The sequence below is a fragment of the Melopsittacus undulatus genome, chromosome 11 (assembly GCF_012275295.1).
Source record: "Melopsittacus undulatus isolate bMelUnd1 chromosome 11, bMelUnd1.mat.Z, whole genome shotgun sequence".
Taxonomy (NCBI): Eukaryota; Metazoa; Chordata; class Aves; order Psittaciformes; family Psittaculidae; genus Melopsittacus; species Melopsittacus undulatus.
The window spans coordinates 17257576-17273546 of record NC_047537.1 but is presented as its reverse complement, the minus strand read 5'-3'; the positions used below and the strand labels follow the sequence as shown (position 1 = coordinate 17273546).

Sequence of the window (15971 nt, the reverse complement as noted above, 5' to 3'; positions counted from 1 at the left end):
CTAAAAGTGCAGGCTCCATCGCAGGTTCTACCGAGATTTGAACTCGGATCGCTGGATTCAAAGTCCAGAGTGCTAACCATTACACCATAGAACCGGGTGGTGGCACTCGCCTCCGCCAGCCCTGGGAATAACGCCACAGTGAACGAGTCCCATCCCCCTCCCGCCTCGGTGGTGGGAATGATGGGCAGGGAATTCAGCGCCACTAAAGTCACAGCCTTGCAGAGCTTTCTACAATATTGGTTGTTTTCGTGGTATAACGATCGCTAAGATGCAGGGTCAGACAGCAAACACGAACAGTGGGATAGCATCTTCGTTCAGATGCAGACGGAACCCTCACACGTGCACTGGCGTTCAGCAGAGAGCCTTGTGCTTTTCTAATGCACGAGTCGGAGTTAGAACAAACCACACGGGTTATTTACAGCGTAGAACTGAAACGAATCCAAGTTTCAGTGTACTGAAATTTTTCAGATCATAAATGTAAGAATGTCCTAACCTACCTACAATAAATAGAGGGGGTGGGAAGGGGAAATCGGGAAAACTCTACGGTTTTGCTTCTCTTTGCTTTTAAATCCGTTTTTCAGGTAGCACGAGATGTCGGCAATCTATGGCGCTCCAACGCCCCGTGAAAAACACTGTTTTCCCTAAACTCATTTTCCGTGACAATGGCCAGCAAGGAAAAGTACAAGCAAAAAACCATTAGGTTCCACCGAGATTTGAACTCGGATCGCTGGATTCAGAGTCCAGAGTGCTAACCATTACACCATGGAACCGTTGAAAGCGACCCCCGGCGCACTTCTTTTGAGGGGATCCCAAAACAAAAACAGCCAGAAGTATTTTGTTTCACGACCGTAATTTCTTCTTTGCTTTGCTTCTGTTTCATGCATTCTGCACGTGTCAATTCTGTGTAAGAATGCCACAGTTCATACATTTAGAAGCAGCTTAGCATTAAACCATCACTAAGCTATTTCTCAGATAATTCAATTTAAAGCTCGATTATAGACTTCCAATACTGTGTGCACTGATTCTTACTTCATATCTGTATACTCGTTTTGCTTTCATGCAAATTTGAGTATTTGTTTTGAAAATATATTTGAAAAGAAGCAGGCCTCCTTGTCTCAACTATTGTTTTAGTTTGCCACATTATTTCCTCTCTTGGTTTTAACTGACCAGTGTATATAGGTAACAGAATGTTTCATTTAAACAGACAAGACCTGGAAAAGCTACCAACAGATGCAACAAGCTTTTTACACATAATTAAAGACATGAAACCGTTGGAGCAACTCCAGATGAGGACACAAAGATGCTTCAAGGGCTGGAGCACCTCTGCTATGGAGTCAGGCTGAGAGAGCTGGGCTTGTTCAGCCTGGAGAAAAGAAGGCTCCGAGGAGACCTTAGAGCAGCTCCAGTGCTTAAAGGGGCCGACAAGAAAGCTGGAGAGGGGCTTTAGACAAAGGGCTGTAGGGACAGGGCAAGGGGGAATGGCTTTAAACTGACAGGGGAGTTTGAGATGAGATCCCTGTGAGGGTGCTGAGGCACTGGCGCAGGGTGCCCAAAGAAGCTGTGGCTGCCCCATCCCTGGCCAGGTTGGATCGGGCTTGGAGCAACCTGCTCTAGTGGAAGGTGTCCCTGCCGGTAGCAGGGGGTTGCGACTGGCTGAGCTTTAAGGTCCTTTCCAGCCCAAACAAGTCTCTGATTTAAATCGTCAAATAGTGCTAGAAGAAAAGGTTGTAATCATATGGTGGTGCATTCTGTCTTTCCTTTACTTGCACCCACCACCTTACACGTCAAGATGGTTTCGGGAAAAACAACTGTACTCACACCACCAACTCCACGCCCATAAACAAGCAAAAATAACAATAAAAAGATAGTGATCACGGACACACCGGTTGTTGAGTTTCATGCAATGGAACCGCCTGGAAACCAACCTACCCCCTCACCATGGATCCTTCCGCCGAGCAAAAAGCGAAAATAAACACCAGCTAGCAGAGGATGGTTTCGATCCATCGACCTCTGGGTTATGGGCCCAGCACGCTTCCGCTGCGCCACTCTGCTGCTTACAATAACTTAACCCCGCCTTGGCTTACAGCAGACTGCAACAATCACATCCCCATAGCCACCGAGACTCCCATACTCCTGCCATTGCCCTGGCGAGCACCGGCAGCCCCTGCCCGGCGCAGGTAAGAGCGTTCCCCACTAGTGCGGGAGCTCCTACTACAGCCCCTATGTGCTTCAAGACACTTAAAATAACAACAAATGGTTTAAATGAGCTGTACGTTACCACAGATGACACTAAACTACTTCAAGAACGACGATGTATTACTATAGAAAGTTGATATTCAACTAATTTAAGAACACGATATAGTTCTACAGAAAGCTGGTATTAAACTACTTCAAGTAGGAGCTAGGATATATTACCACAGAAAGCTCGTATTACACTAATTTAAGTAAAATCAACAATATATTACCACAGAAAAAAGGTATTAAACTAATATAAGCGAAAGCGACCACAGAAAATTGGTAAGCTAATTTAAGTAAAAACGACGAGATTTTACCACAGAAAATATCAATATTGCTGACTGTAAAGAACTGCTGACTGTAAAGAACTGAACACTGCTGCCTTCAGCCTCCTCCGAACGGTACTCGTAACGTACAGGTTCCCCGATCGGCTACCGTCTGCGGGTGGCGGTACAGCCTCTCCCAGTGTGCTTTGCGCTCATTTGCATAGAGCACGGCACCGAACGCAGCCACCGTCCCCCGCGTCCGGTGTCCCCCGTGCAGGCCAAACCCGGGCGCGGTCCCGCCGACAGTGGGTACCGAGCGTACTCGGCTCGGCAGCAGCTGCTGCGCGGCACCGGCACTCACCCTGTCCTTATGGAGCCCTAACTCCATGGCTATAAATACCTAAGGGGAGGAAGGGTAGATCGTGCTCGCTTCGGCAGCACATATACTAAAATTGGAACGATACAGAGAAGATTAGCATGGCCCCTGCGCAAGGATGACACGCAAATTCGTGAAGCGTTCCATATTTTTCTCCCCCGTATCTCTAACCCACCGCCCTGCCCAGAAACCCAGCCGGGTCCTGAGCCGCTACAGACACAGCCGCAATTACAGGGACAGCCTCCAGTTATCCCATTCTTCTTTCACACTGCTTCCTCTCCCCAAGGAGCCACTGATCTCAAAGGCACAAGGATAGGAACTGATGTCTGAATGTCCCTGTGAGGAAACCTTACCTGGCTCAGGCTCCTTCTGTACTGTGTGGAGCTTGTTGTCCTCAGGCCAAGATCCAGAGGCTCAGGGTTATACACAACAATCTGGGTCCATACATTTTCCTTAGCACTTGCACTAATACTGCTTATCCAATTTACTGTTGTTGATGCAGAAAAAATGACTTGCAAAATTAGAAAGTCTGTCATGAGGTTTACCCGAGGACTCACATTGCAGTGTCAGTGACCAGTGCCTTTTTGTGGTTTATCTGCTTTATCAAGTTTTGTTTCCCGTATTTCATCTGCTCTCCTCAGCAACTCATTTTCTCTGGACACAGCGTGGGCTCTAGCACTGGAAAGGCTCTCCTGACCACTGCTTATCACACGTTTAAGTGAGGAGTATGCTCTATTTCTCACTCTTGCCATTACAGTCCTTTCCCCAATGCGGGTCTGACTCAGCCCATGCTGTCAATGAGGAAAAACATGTTGCTCCCCACATCAACTCCGCACACATGCTCCGCGTTACTCCTCACAATACTTTTATCGTCAACAATTGAAGGCCTCTTCCCAGCTGCCACACTGAGCGAATTCGGGCACAGAGTAGGAAGGCACATCCCTACTGCCGAATTATCTCGGCAGAACTCCCGTGAGTCGCCTCTCCCCTGCCTGCTCTTCCCCGGCTCCATTCGGAGGGAGAGCCCTGTGGCCAAAACCCGCTTCGAGGCAGCCAACGGCGGCTCCCACCTCAGCCCTGACAGGGAACGGCGGTGGGTGGTGTCATAGGCGGTGTGCTTGCTCTGGGGTCCCGTGACGGGGAGCGGCTCCGTGGGCCCTGAGGTGAGTGTCATGGCGGCCGGTGGTGCCGTTGCGTTCTCTCTCGTCCCTGGCCGTAAGAGCCGGCCCGAGTTTTCCATACCACTCTGCCATGGTGTCGGGGGTGCGAGGCTGTTGCCCCTGGGGCTTGCGGGGGCTTCACTGGTGAAGCTGTGGCCTCCTCCAGCTCCACTGAGTATCCATGTGAGGATTTTCACCTCAAAGGGCTTTTATTTTCATGCAGGTCTTCTTAAGGAAAGCAGACTGTCTTTCTAGCGTAAATTTTTATCAGGAAGTTGTGGTAGTTCAGCGTAGTTAACCAAGTAATCATCACTCATGTTTTGATGTGAGCGGGATTCTGTTCCATTTAGCCAGTGGTGTGAGCATTAAGACGTGAGTATTGTGTTAATGCAGTAAATACTACACAATTAGTTGGAACTGTTACAAAACCAGCAAAATATGAACTTGTACTTGAGCTGCTTGCAGGTAGATGAATGGATGATGCTTGTCCTGACAGAGGATTTGTTGGGCCTGCATCACTCTGACCCTGCACCAGGGCAGTTCCCCACTGTCCTGACCAGAGCTGCCTCTGTCACTGGATCAGAAATGCTCTTCAGCTGCAGCCTCTCAGGGAAAACAGGGCTCACAAGGAGCTGTATGGTGCAGGTGTTGCTACCTCCCAAGGAGCTCGTGTGTTCTGAGTTTTCCTAGAGAAAACCAGCAGGCCTTCTGAGTATTGCTTAGATGGCTTCCATAGGGAAATACTTCCTATTGCTGAAGAATACTGAAAGTAGCTGAAATTCTTGCTTATTGGCAAGGTCATAATTCACCACCTTTCTCCACACAATAGTATCTCACTGTTGTGGCATTCAGTGCTGGCTACCAACAGCACAGGGAAAGATTGGTCCAGGTTGGATGGAGCCTTGGGTGAGATGGTTAAGTGTGTGGTGTCCCTGCCCATGGCAGGGGGGTTGTAACTAGATGATCTTAAGGTCCTTTCCAACCCAAACCATTCTGTGATTCTATAAAATGGCAGTACTGAAGACAGGGGTACAACCCAAAGGTATTGGTGGCAAAACCCCTCAACTTTATTTAGAGGGTGTGCATAGCAAAGCATTAAATCAGTGTGGACTGTTTCTCTCAAAGATCTAAAATTACTGTAAGGAAAACAATAACTGTTTTTAGAAGGCCTTTTATAAACAGGTAGTGCTTTTTTGGCTTTGGGAATTTTGTTCCTGTTCAGTCTGAATTCTGTGATGGGGTAGTGAAGATAAGCAAGGTAGATGCTTTTTAGAAGAAAAAGCAGAACAGATGCAGATGGTGATGGGAACAAAGTAAAAATAGTTAGCATGAAGCAAATATATTGTTAGATGTGGTGTATGGAGACATGAGCTCTGAGAAGGGAGGTACAGAATCATTTATTAAGCATACAATGTGCAATTATATACTTTGAGTATGTCATGGGCATTTGCCACACATAACCTATCAAAACCTGACACACACACATTCCACCCTAAAAGTTGTCCAACCATATTTTCAACTATAATTTTCTTGTTCTTGTATCTAACTAACATTTGCTTCAGATTAGTGAACTACACTATGGTTTGAGAAATCATCCTTCTTGCACAGGATACATTGTTTTATGTTTAAACTGTGGTTAATCACAAGATACTGCCTGTTCTGGTAACATCCCATTCCAAACAGTCCTTGGAGAAGAACATTAGCTGATGTTCTCATTGGTCTGCTCAAGCCAGCATTTTGTGATCTGTTGAGCACAATCAGCTGCACCGTGTTTTTAAGGTTGTCGTCCACAGTTAGAGATGCTGTATTTCTCTAATTAAAATGCACTAGCTTATTGGTTTGATGACTCTGCTTGTTTAACTGTTCCTTTCAACTTGGTTTTTATTTCATGTTTTCTGCATGAAAGTTTTTTATTGCGTATTAGGTACCACACAGCATAATTTAACTGCTTTTAAATATAAGTGTGAAAGAATTTAAATGTGATGAATCACTCTCAGAAGTGATCAATAAAGGTAAGAAACTCTACTTTTGTGTTACTTAGTTTACACGGATCAAGGTGCAATGAGAATTCAGGTCTTGCTAGATTTCTGTACAGCTAATTTTTCTTAGAATCTCTTAAAATATAATAGTTCCTCTCTTGTTTCATGAAGCCTGAAAGACTGAAAGCTCAACTTTGAAAATGAGCCTGTTTTCTGAAAGTCTACACCTTAAACCTTCATGACAGTCGATCTTTTGCATGCTGTTCTTCATAAGTTGTTCTGAAAGCACTACAGATTTGAACGCAAGCAAAAACTTGCTGTCATGAGTCGTATGGTGATAAACCTTGTGGTTTTCAACTTTTTCCTTAGTTCTCTTTATTAAATTGTTGTAATTGAGTCCAATTCAGGTTAGAAGAGAAACAGACTGATTAAAGCTATTGATGAGAGAGTTGGTCTTTGTGAAGAGCTAATTAATACCACTGCTGTATTTTTTCATGTGGTATCAGTATTGCACTGGAACATGGCAATAATTTGTGTTAGTGTCATAAATCACTTTTTGTCTAGGAATAACACTTGTAACAAAGAGCAAAGGGAAGAAGCACTCCAGTAGGATATTACAAAGCCCAATCTAAAAGGATTCAGTTCATGGAGTAGAGGTCTTTCCATGCCAGCTTAACATAATGGTTTGGATTGACCCTCTCTGTCTTCAGAGTCCTTTAATTGATGATAACTGGAGAATATACCAGATAAAGGATCAGCATACCCATGCTTTCTGGAAACGTAGCTAGATAAACCTGGTCTCTGTATGGTTTTAATTCTATTACATAGATAAATTACTATATGAAGTTTACATTGGCAGTTCCGGGGAGAAGTTTCTCAATCCCATCTCACAAATATACATAACCCATAGCGTATTTAAACATACTGCTGGGTTTACTGATTGCATAGGGCATTTTATATCCAAAATCACATGCTTCAGGAGACAGTAGGCTTCATAAGTTTGTAAGGTGTGTTACTGCTGTGCTTACATTTGGAAGCTACATATAAAGGAGCTCAGAGACAGGATGTTTGCTCTGGAAACTAATGAAACATAGTGAAATATTTATCAGTGGAAAGGTGATAGTGTAGCTGGGATTTTCAGTGAGAACTTGATGGTAAGAGGAGAAGAGTGAGTTGAAGTAATGTAGTAGAGGCTGCTATGAACTATATAAACCTCTGGAATTCTTTCCTGCACAGCTGCAGTGGCTGTTTGGGAGGAGGCAGAGTGCTGCACCTGGTGTCCTCAGTTACATTTCTTTGCATTTGCTGGGGAGGAAAATGAACCTTAACCTTTGCTGAGCCTCGGGTATGGGCTTTGAAATTTCATTCTGAAGTGGCAGCTGCTGCTGCTGTCTAACATACACTCCATTGTACCAGGAATGCATGTTTATTAAAGAACTCGTATGAAACAGTTCAGGAGCAAAATATTAACCTCACTGGCATGGACACCCAAGTGGTAAAATCAACATTCATATAAATATTGTTGGAGTGAAAAGCATTCCTTTGCTTTGTCTGCCACACAGCCAGAATTGGCTAAAGCTGGAGAAAATAATACTGATTCATAGACCTCCTTAAAACCTCACAAGTATGGCCAGATACATTAACTTAAAAGCTTTGGGTATTTTTTTTCTAATCTATTAATTCATCATTGGGAACACAGCCATACATCTTAATTTTTTAAATGCTATTTTTAATTTTGCTACTATGCATGACAGCAGGAGCTTGTTTAATGTACTGAAAAGGCAAGTGGCTGCATATTTGCTTTTGTTTCAAAGTTACTTGGTGAAAGTAAATGTTGTTAGTAACCCTTTGTTTCTCCGAGCAGCTCTGTAATTTCAGGATAACCGGGAATCTATAAGCACACAACAGCTTTTAGTGGTTAACATGGTTAACAAGTTACTTGGAATGTGAATGTGTTTATACAGACTACATTTGTGAAGGCCATCATAAGAAATAAGTACAAAAAGCCTCTTAAACAGTATTTTTTAGCTGGAAACAGTATCACCAATTATCTATTTTTCAGAAATAATGGTGACAGAGGAGGAATTCTCTCATATTTAAGAAAAGGTTAAAATGCAAGGGATTATTCTTAGATACAAGTACCACTGAGAATTTGTGCTATTTTGAGAGAACCTAGAATTATGCTAAGGTAATTCTTCATTGCTTCTTTTTTATTTCCTCCTCTATTAACTCACACACTAGAATGTGTCATGAAAATCTGCTCATGTACTGTTGTAAATGATGACATAGTGAAACGGATTTCAGGACGTGATGGCTTTTTTTCTTCAGTTTATTTTCGTTATGTACAAGTTGGACAAAACCCAAACAAAATATTTTTGTTTCCATTATTCAGCTGATTCAGCAGCCGCAAATAAATGTTTCTATGAGCCTTCAGTCAGTTCTTGAGATAACTTGTTTGACTCGTTACTGTGAGTCTACCAACACTGACAGTAGAAATAATAATAAATTGGCAGGCATGATTGTCCCTCTCTTTGGTTTAAATTATCCATAACTATTGCTGGCTAACTTGGTCTGTGGATTTAGTGATTTTAAAATGCAGTATATGTAAATAGAAATGTGTGGAGGTGCCAAGAAACTGGTAGAACACGTGCTGTGTTTGGCTGCAGTTGGAAAGTTTGTGACAGCATGGATTTTGAATTTAGATGCATTTTCTTTTCCCTGGTGTCACTGATTTAGTATTTCACTTTCAACAAGCAAGTCAAATTTCACATATTCTCTGCTCTGTAGAGGATGTGTCTGATTTTGTCTCAGGAGGTAAAATAATAATATGCTATGGTGGTAAAATAATAATACCCTATGCAGTATTATACTGTATTATTATAGAGGATTTTTGCAATTTGTACTGGGAACATTGCTTGGAAAACCCGTGTTTTCTATCTTTTGTACCACATTTACTGAAGTTATTAAATGAGTATTTAAAGATCTATTTTGTTACCTGCTCCCTCTTTGAACCAGCAACTTGCAGATGCCAATTTTTATCTCGGGGGCACTCAGTGCTTTCACTGTGACTGTCGTTAACTGCACATTTTAACGTTTAAAAAAGGCTTTAGATCAGATTCCTTAAAACTGGTACTTGACCTCTGCAAGCAATCCTACAGCGCACCGCGGAAAGCAGCTCTGTCCGAGGCCTTTTGCCGCAGGGACGGCAGACGCAGGACGCCGGTAACTCCATCTGGAGGCACCTGGATTAACCCGGGAGCAGCTCACCAGTGCCTGGGGAGTCTTGACCCTTACCACTCCTCCCTCTTCGGGAGCGATCGCTCGGTCCCCGTGAGGCCCCGCCACGCTGGGACCCGGCAGCCGCGGAGCAGCAGGCGTTGCCTTGCTCTCACGTGAGCCGCGCGTCATCAGCGCGCGCCTCTGATCACGTGTCTCGTGTTTATATCAGTCGCTGCTGGCGCTGTCGGTGGGGTTGTGTTTATGTTCGTGGCTGGTGAGTGACTGATCCTGTCCAGCGGCTTCCACCGGCAGGCCGTGAGGGGGCGGCGAGTCACTGCCGTGGAACCGGAGGGGCTGCAGGCTCGGGACGCGGCAGGGAATGGGTATTCCCTTAGGAGCGGCCCTAGGTGGGGTTGTCCCGGGGCCTGTCGCCGTGGCCTGGCTGGAAACGGCTGCGTTTGTCGGAGAGACAGGGCGGGAGTGGGTGGACGGGTGCCGTCGCTTCTTTCTTCCCCGTGAGGGGCTGCGAGCCACGGCGGCCCCGTCTGCTGAGTGCCGTGCTCGTTTGTAGTGGCTTATGTGCCTAACTTCATAGGAATAAAAGGGATACGGTGGTTGGCTGTCAGTTTGCGCTACAATGACTGAACACCGAGGTACAATCTGTTAGTCCGAGCTCTCGCTCACTAAGCAGTCTTCTCTTTATATCTAGGCTCACAATGTCGCTACCACCAAAGAGATGTGGAAGGCCCCCGGTGCTGTCTTTTCTGGAAAAGAAAAAGAGAAAGCAAAGTCTTGATAGAAGAAGGGGGAAAACAAGGATTTATGTGGGAAATCACATTGACCGATGGTTGGCACTTAAGGAAAAGTTAGATTTCAGAAACGATGCAGAAGTTGCAGGGTTTTTGCTGGACTTGTAAGTCGACTGTCCCACTATTCCTCTATTTAATATCACGTAAATAATTTTTGCCATTAATACCAACTGCTTATTTTCTTTCTAGGTATGACAGCTGTGACCCATTGTTGAAAGCTCCAATCTGTTCCCTCTCTCGGGGTATGAGAAGAATTACTGTGAAAGAAGAAAAAGCATTGCCAGGCAGAGCTTCTTTGGTAGCAGCTGATAGAATGTTAGTAGTGTACTCTCTATACGTGTGAAGGGTGGATGACATATTTTTCGTGATAGTACTTGAAAAATGCAGTGGAGTTTATGTAAGAAAGAGGGAGGTGTGCAGCTAATTTTACCAAAATGGAAGACGTTTTTATATCCTTTGTAGAATAGCTTATGTATGCATTTTGTTGTTTGTATTTTTAAGCACATAATACCAGTCTAGACAAAACAGAACCAAAACTTTTTTTGCAGAAAAAATGTTTCAGTTAACAGCTTGGGTTGTATTTGCAGGTATGACAATGACGATCAGTTGTCTGAAGAATCTGCTTGTTCTGGCCTTGGAGATGTGAGAATTGTAACTGTGAAAGAAGAGGGGGAGATGCTGCTTGACTGCTCATCCACAGAGAAGGATGACATGTTAGTGATTCTATGGGTTTTTTTTTGCATGTTTTGCATTTGAAAATATTTTTCATTGGTTTTATTATCACAGTTAATTTTGTTCATTAGAAATTCTTGTCATTCACACTCTGATTTATTAGCTAAAACCATCTTGGTACATAATGGTTGGTCCAGTCCTTCTGAGGCAGGAATCTAAGAGAGACTTTGGAAAAGTTGTAAAGCTTTTAAGAGTACTCCCAGCAAACCTGCTTGTTCAGTGACTGACTGCCTTAATTGCATACAAGATTCACGACTGGGACAGGACAAGAAAATAGCCAGCACTTTACATGTATCTTACTCACTTGAATAAGCAGCTAGGTTTTTACAGTAGTACAGTCTCCAGGCAAGTGCAATTGTGTGTGCTTTAACTTTTCTCAAAACCGTTTCATTGTTGACTGAGTGATGTGACATAAAAAGTGACATGTTAACCTATCTAAAACTAGTGCCGTGCTCAAGAGGCAACCACACCGTCAGTCGACTGCTGATTTCTTTTACTGCAGTGTCATCAGTAACTGAGACATTCACATTTGAGATCAGAGGAGCCTCAAATAGGTATGCTTGTCCATTACTCTTTATTTAGGTTTCAATTATCCACAACAGTGTTACTGAATAATTGTAATTTCATCCCGGTTTTTAGTTATCTGACCTTTATTAAAATGTATTTTTCTGTGTGCAGGGGTCCACTGAGAACATGGGACATGACGCTGGCATTGCATGGTGTGTTCAAATCTCTCACTAACATGGTGAAGTATGTAACACATGCAGTGTGTTTGTCTGATTCTTGTTTTCTCTGTGGGTTTGCCTATGACTTTCCTAATTCTTCTTACTTTTGATTTTAGTAGGTGAAGAAGTTGGGGTTCTGAAAGCACTTCTGTGGCACAGAAGAATGTATGAAGCTAGGTCAGGAGAAAATAAAGTGTTGGGGAAGCTGGCAAGCTCAAGTACATTCTTCAAAATGCCATTTTTCTCTGGCAATATAATGTTAGTTTGGAGTACAGCAATAATTGAATTCCTGGGACTGATTTGATACAGGTGAGACAGGGTTTGTTCTTAATTGATTGCTTATTTCAGCCGTCTGAGACATGAGAAATACTGTGAAAAGTTGTTTGGTATAAGAAAAACTTCTGTTTAACCTAAAAGGTAAGATATATGAGGCTTTGTTACATATCTATGTGAAGATGTTGAATTACACTGAGTATGTAAAATGCTGGACAAATGATCGGGCAAGTATGCAGTCATAATTGTATAATGCTAAGAAACGACAGCTGCCTAAGAAGAGATTAGAAAATAAGAAGGAAGTTTTATGGGACAGACATCCTAGGTCACACTGTGTTATTCTAGGGAATATTTACCTACCAGGAGTTGTTGAGTGACCTCTATAAGGGTATTGTTTTGTTTCATTGTCTAAACACTACATTACTGGTTATGTGTCTGGATTCGGTTTTCATTGACAGTATAGCATTGAGGTAGCTTGATGTTATTGAGGGTTTCTTACAGTCTGTGGGATATCCATATTGGTGATTTGCCCAAAGTCATGTTGGTAGGTGAACTTGGGCCTTTAGAGTAAGACTAAATTCTATTGCTGACTTGGTGATTTTTAGATGGGCAGCCAAAATTTTCACTTGTAGAAAACAGTGACTTTCCTTTGGAAAGGAACAGTGGTTATGTTAATGTATACCTTTTTTTTCTTCTTGTTTTTAAAGGTGTGGTACTGGACTTCCTGTTGAAGGGTGGAGGTGAAGGCAGGTATTTCCTGCTTTCCAGGAATTTGGGTGTCATGTTTTCCTGTTGCTGTTATTGTTTTCGGCCTTACGGGGTATACTTCTTGTTCTATGCTGCTAGTTTTAGGTTGGCTGAACACTAATTGTAAGGATCTGGAAATATCAGAGATAATGGAGCAAGAACACAAAACTTGCCTGCTTCTTTGGTGGCTTTGATGTTTGGTTTCTGTCTTGGCTTTGTACTCTTGCCTTATGATGCTAGCTTTCAGAGATTGCTGTTGTAGAGAATTAACTTAATGGAGAAACACTGAGGGAGTCAAGCATCAGGATGTCAAGGTTCTTGCCAGATGAAATGGCATGGGTTTTCTGGGTTCTGGCTGTTATGAAGAGTTGAAATAACACAGGAAGAGGAGAATGTTCAGAAATCCGATTTAAAGTATTATTGGCAGGGTATAGCCAAAGGAACGTGTTACTGAGCCATGTCCAGTTAGGTTCTTGAGTACATCCAGTTCTCTAATGCTTCTTCTGTTGTGAATATCCAACTTTAACATTTAGCATATTAACCAATCTGGATGCAAATGATTTTTCTGGTTTGCATGTAACAAAACAAAAATGTCAAAGCAGATAATAAATGATTCATTGGTTTTTCTTTAATGTTTATTATTTACTCTGACATTAAAATTGGAGAATGATGAACCAAAATACTTGAATAGGATTTTTTGAGGGAACTTTGAGGAATTTGAGATTCTTCTGCAATATTTGAGTGATAGCGATCAAAACTTTCCTTTGCCTGTTCTTTTATTGATGAAACAGATTCTTATGGTAGAACTGACTGTCCTAGGACTTGATTCTGGGAAGTATCTAAGAACAGAAAAGGAATACAAATACAAAATAAATACTTGAAAGTGTCACAGCAGTTTGGCGAGGAAAACTGAAACCTGTAGGGTGAGTTGGTGTCAGTCAGTAGTAACTGATAAACTGGGAAGACCTGACTTTGAAGGCAGGCTTCAGCTTCAGTTCCTGTCTCATCTAAAATGGTAGTGGCAATTCCTTTCATAACGATCTTTTGCTGAATGGCTTTCCTCAGAATCCTGGGATCTGGCATGAGTCTGCATTGCAGAATGTATCTGAAGTAACCTGTTGTCTGAAAAGTTGCATGGTTACTGTTCAGACAAAGCATTTGTGAAGTGTTCATTCCTTACCTCAGAAAGAAACTAAACAATCATGAGGAAGAGTCTAGCAATCTGTTAATGCTGGAGACTTAGCATGACACTAGTGTGAGCAGCTGAGGACTTTCTTAGCAAGCAGGAAAGAAAAACTTACATTACATTTCAAAGAAAGAGAGGGAAAAAAACCCCAAACCAAACCCACGTGATTAACCTGCTTAGTAGGACAGTTTCCTGTGTTCTACCAACAAATTCATTTTTGATGCTTTGAGTAGTCTGCATTCAGAATCTCCAAGTTGGCCAAAGCATAAAATAGCTATTATTAAACAAACTAAAAGGTTCTGCATGTACTGCTTTTGGTCTTTAGTGTTCATAGGTAGTTTTTAATTAAAAAAAAACAAACCCAAACCAACAACCAGCCAAACACCCCACCCCCCAGGCCACAGCCTGTGATTATTTCACTAATGTAACTTGAAGCAAATGTGTAATCTGGCTCTTCCTTACAGAAAATTAAGGTTGAGTGGTTAGGGTGACAGGTAATTTACTGTAATGCTAAATGTTGATCTGTGTTTCACTATAGTAAACTCTGTGTATATATGTCATAAAAACATGTTGGTCTGATTATAGGTATTGCAGATGCAAAAACACTAATGGAATGATTGTAATATTTTCCGTTATTTTAAAGCTAGAATATTCTATGAGGGGAGTGCACTTGCCTAGACAGACACTGTGAAACAATGCAAACATATTTCCTATTTAGACATTTGAATGGCATCTTGTAACTGTTGTCATTATGTTACTTTCCAGGGTGAGCAGCAAGAAGAAAATCAAGCTCTTGTATAAGACTACTGGGGCAGTTTTGGTCCATTTTGATTTTGCTGTGAGGGTATTGTGAACTGTAAAGGATTACTGTAAGTTGTAGTATGAAATCCCATGTTACTTGTTGAACAGCACATTAAACTTAATTACCTGAAGTTTTACTGTATTATGCTAGCATTAATAAAGGGTGTGGAGTGGATTATTTCACTGCGAGATTCTGTACGTAGATCTCTGAAGGGCAGCAAGAAACAACAAGCCAAAATGCTGGTAGGTATTGCTCAAGCTTATTCAGAATTTATTAACTTCTGTAGGTTTTGTTAATGAAAAAGTTCCATTTTATTTAAAACTCATAGGGTTAAAACACAAGCAACATCCTGGTAGCAGTTGCAGCATCAAGCATGCTTCCATCTCAAATGTCTTTCTTGGAATGCTCATTTTAGGGAGCAAATTTAACGTATCCCACATCCTGGAAGGTATTCTTGCAGTTTATTGGTGCACTTAAAATGATGGGTAAAAATATATAGTGTGTTGTGTTAGTGCCTTCTGAAAAATGAGTACTCAATATCAGCTACTACTTAGTTATCTAAATATATTTCATTATTGACTAATCTGATCTCTTGATTTGCCTTTTGATATATGATGCTTCTTAATTATTTCCTTCTCTTAACAAAGATGAAATGAGTGTGGAGAACTTTTAGTAACTCAAGTTCAACAGAATACAGTTGGCAGTTCTGAATTTTTGTAGTTACCAAGTATGGTTAATCCTGGCAAGTTTTTAACTGAGCAATTGTGAAATGAGCATGACTGTATTCAATATATGTTTGTCAGAAAGTCAGAAACTCTCAAGCTTCTGGTTTTTGTTGTCTTTAACCACACACATTCATAAGCATGTAGGTCTTGATCTTACGGTATTCAAACCAGCTGGGTTTTCCCATAAACTTACATTAGAACAGCTTCCCTCTGTGGAGAAATTCCCCTGATTAGGTCATTACACTCAACATTCAGTTTCTTCAACGAGCTGCTTCACCTGCTATAATAAACTGCTGCTTTGAACTATTGTTGCTTTTGAAGTATCAAAATTTACTGTGTTGCCATACTAACAATCTGTCTTTTGCCAAATGTTGTACAGATAGCTCTTTAAAATAAAGCAGAGAAGATTATCTGAAACTTTTTCAAAATGAAAATGCTACTTCCAGTGTCCTTCTGTGTTCTCTCTTTGCTATGTACCTTTCAGATTTTTCTTTGACTGCTAAGCAGTCATTCATATCTGTGACTCACTTTGGCTCACAGAGAGACTACAACTAGTGGCACTAGTTGTCAGTGAAGTGTCTTTCAGTGCTCTCAGATCTATTTTTTTATTGTCAATAACCTCAAGGGAAGAGGACTCAGCCTTCAGGAATGTCAGTTCAGTTTTCTTCCAAAGTATACAAGATCATAGAAGAATCTGCAACTGCAGTAGCTTATTTCAGTAAGGAGCTCTGCCCTTC

General features: G+C 42.0%; 1 long non-coding RNA gene and 4 other non-coding genes across 7 annotated transcripts; 2 read left to right on the top strand and 3 right to left on the bottom strand.

Moving 5' to 3' along the window:
- Positions 1-22: 22 nt before the first annotated feature.
- Positions 23-94, bottom strand: TRNAQ-UUG (transfer RNA glutamine (anticodon UUG)). The gene has a single exon. It is a non-coding gene; the product is annotated as a tRNA-Gln (tRNA).
- A 604-nt stretch (positions 95-698) lies between these two features.
- On the bottom strand, positions 699-770 carry TRNAQ-CUG (transfer RNA glutamine (anticodon CUG)). The gene has a single exon. It is a non-coding gene; the product is annotated as a tRNA-Gln (tRNA).
- Positions 771-1980: 1210 nt separating this feature from the next.
- Positions 1981-2052, bottom strand: TRNAM-CAU (transfer RNA methionine (anticodon CAU)). The gene has a single exon. It is a non-coding gene; the product is annotated as a tRNA-Met (tRNA).
- Positions 2053-2923: 871 nt separating this feature from the next.
- On the top strand, positions 2924-3030 carry LOC115945714 (U6 spliceosomal RNA). The gene has a single exon (XR_004079981.1). It is a non-coding gene; the product is annotated as a U6 spliceosomal RNA (small nuclear RNA).
- A 6418-nt stretch (positions 3031-9448) lies between these two features.
- On the top strand, positions 9449-15622 carry LOC117436786 (uncharacterized). Of its 3 annotated transcripts, XR_004550120.1 has the most exons (8): positions 9449-9509; positions 9945-10148; positions 10234-10359; positions 10632-10757; positions 11222-11330; positions 11455-11526; positions 11618-11810; positions 12482-15622. It is a non-coding gene; the product is annotated as an uncharacterized lncRNA (long non-coding RNA). The 3 variants fall into 3 exon arrangements; XR_004550121.1 differs by having other exon boundaries at positions 11279-11330; positions 11618-15622; XR_004550119.1 differs by having other exon boundaries at positions 11618-15622.
- Positions 15623-15971: the final 349 nt, after the last annotated feature.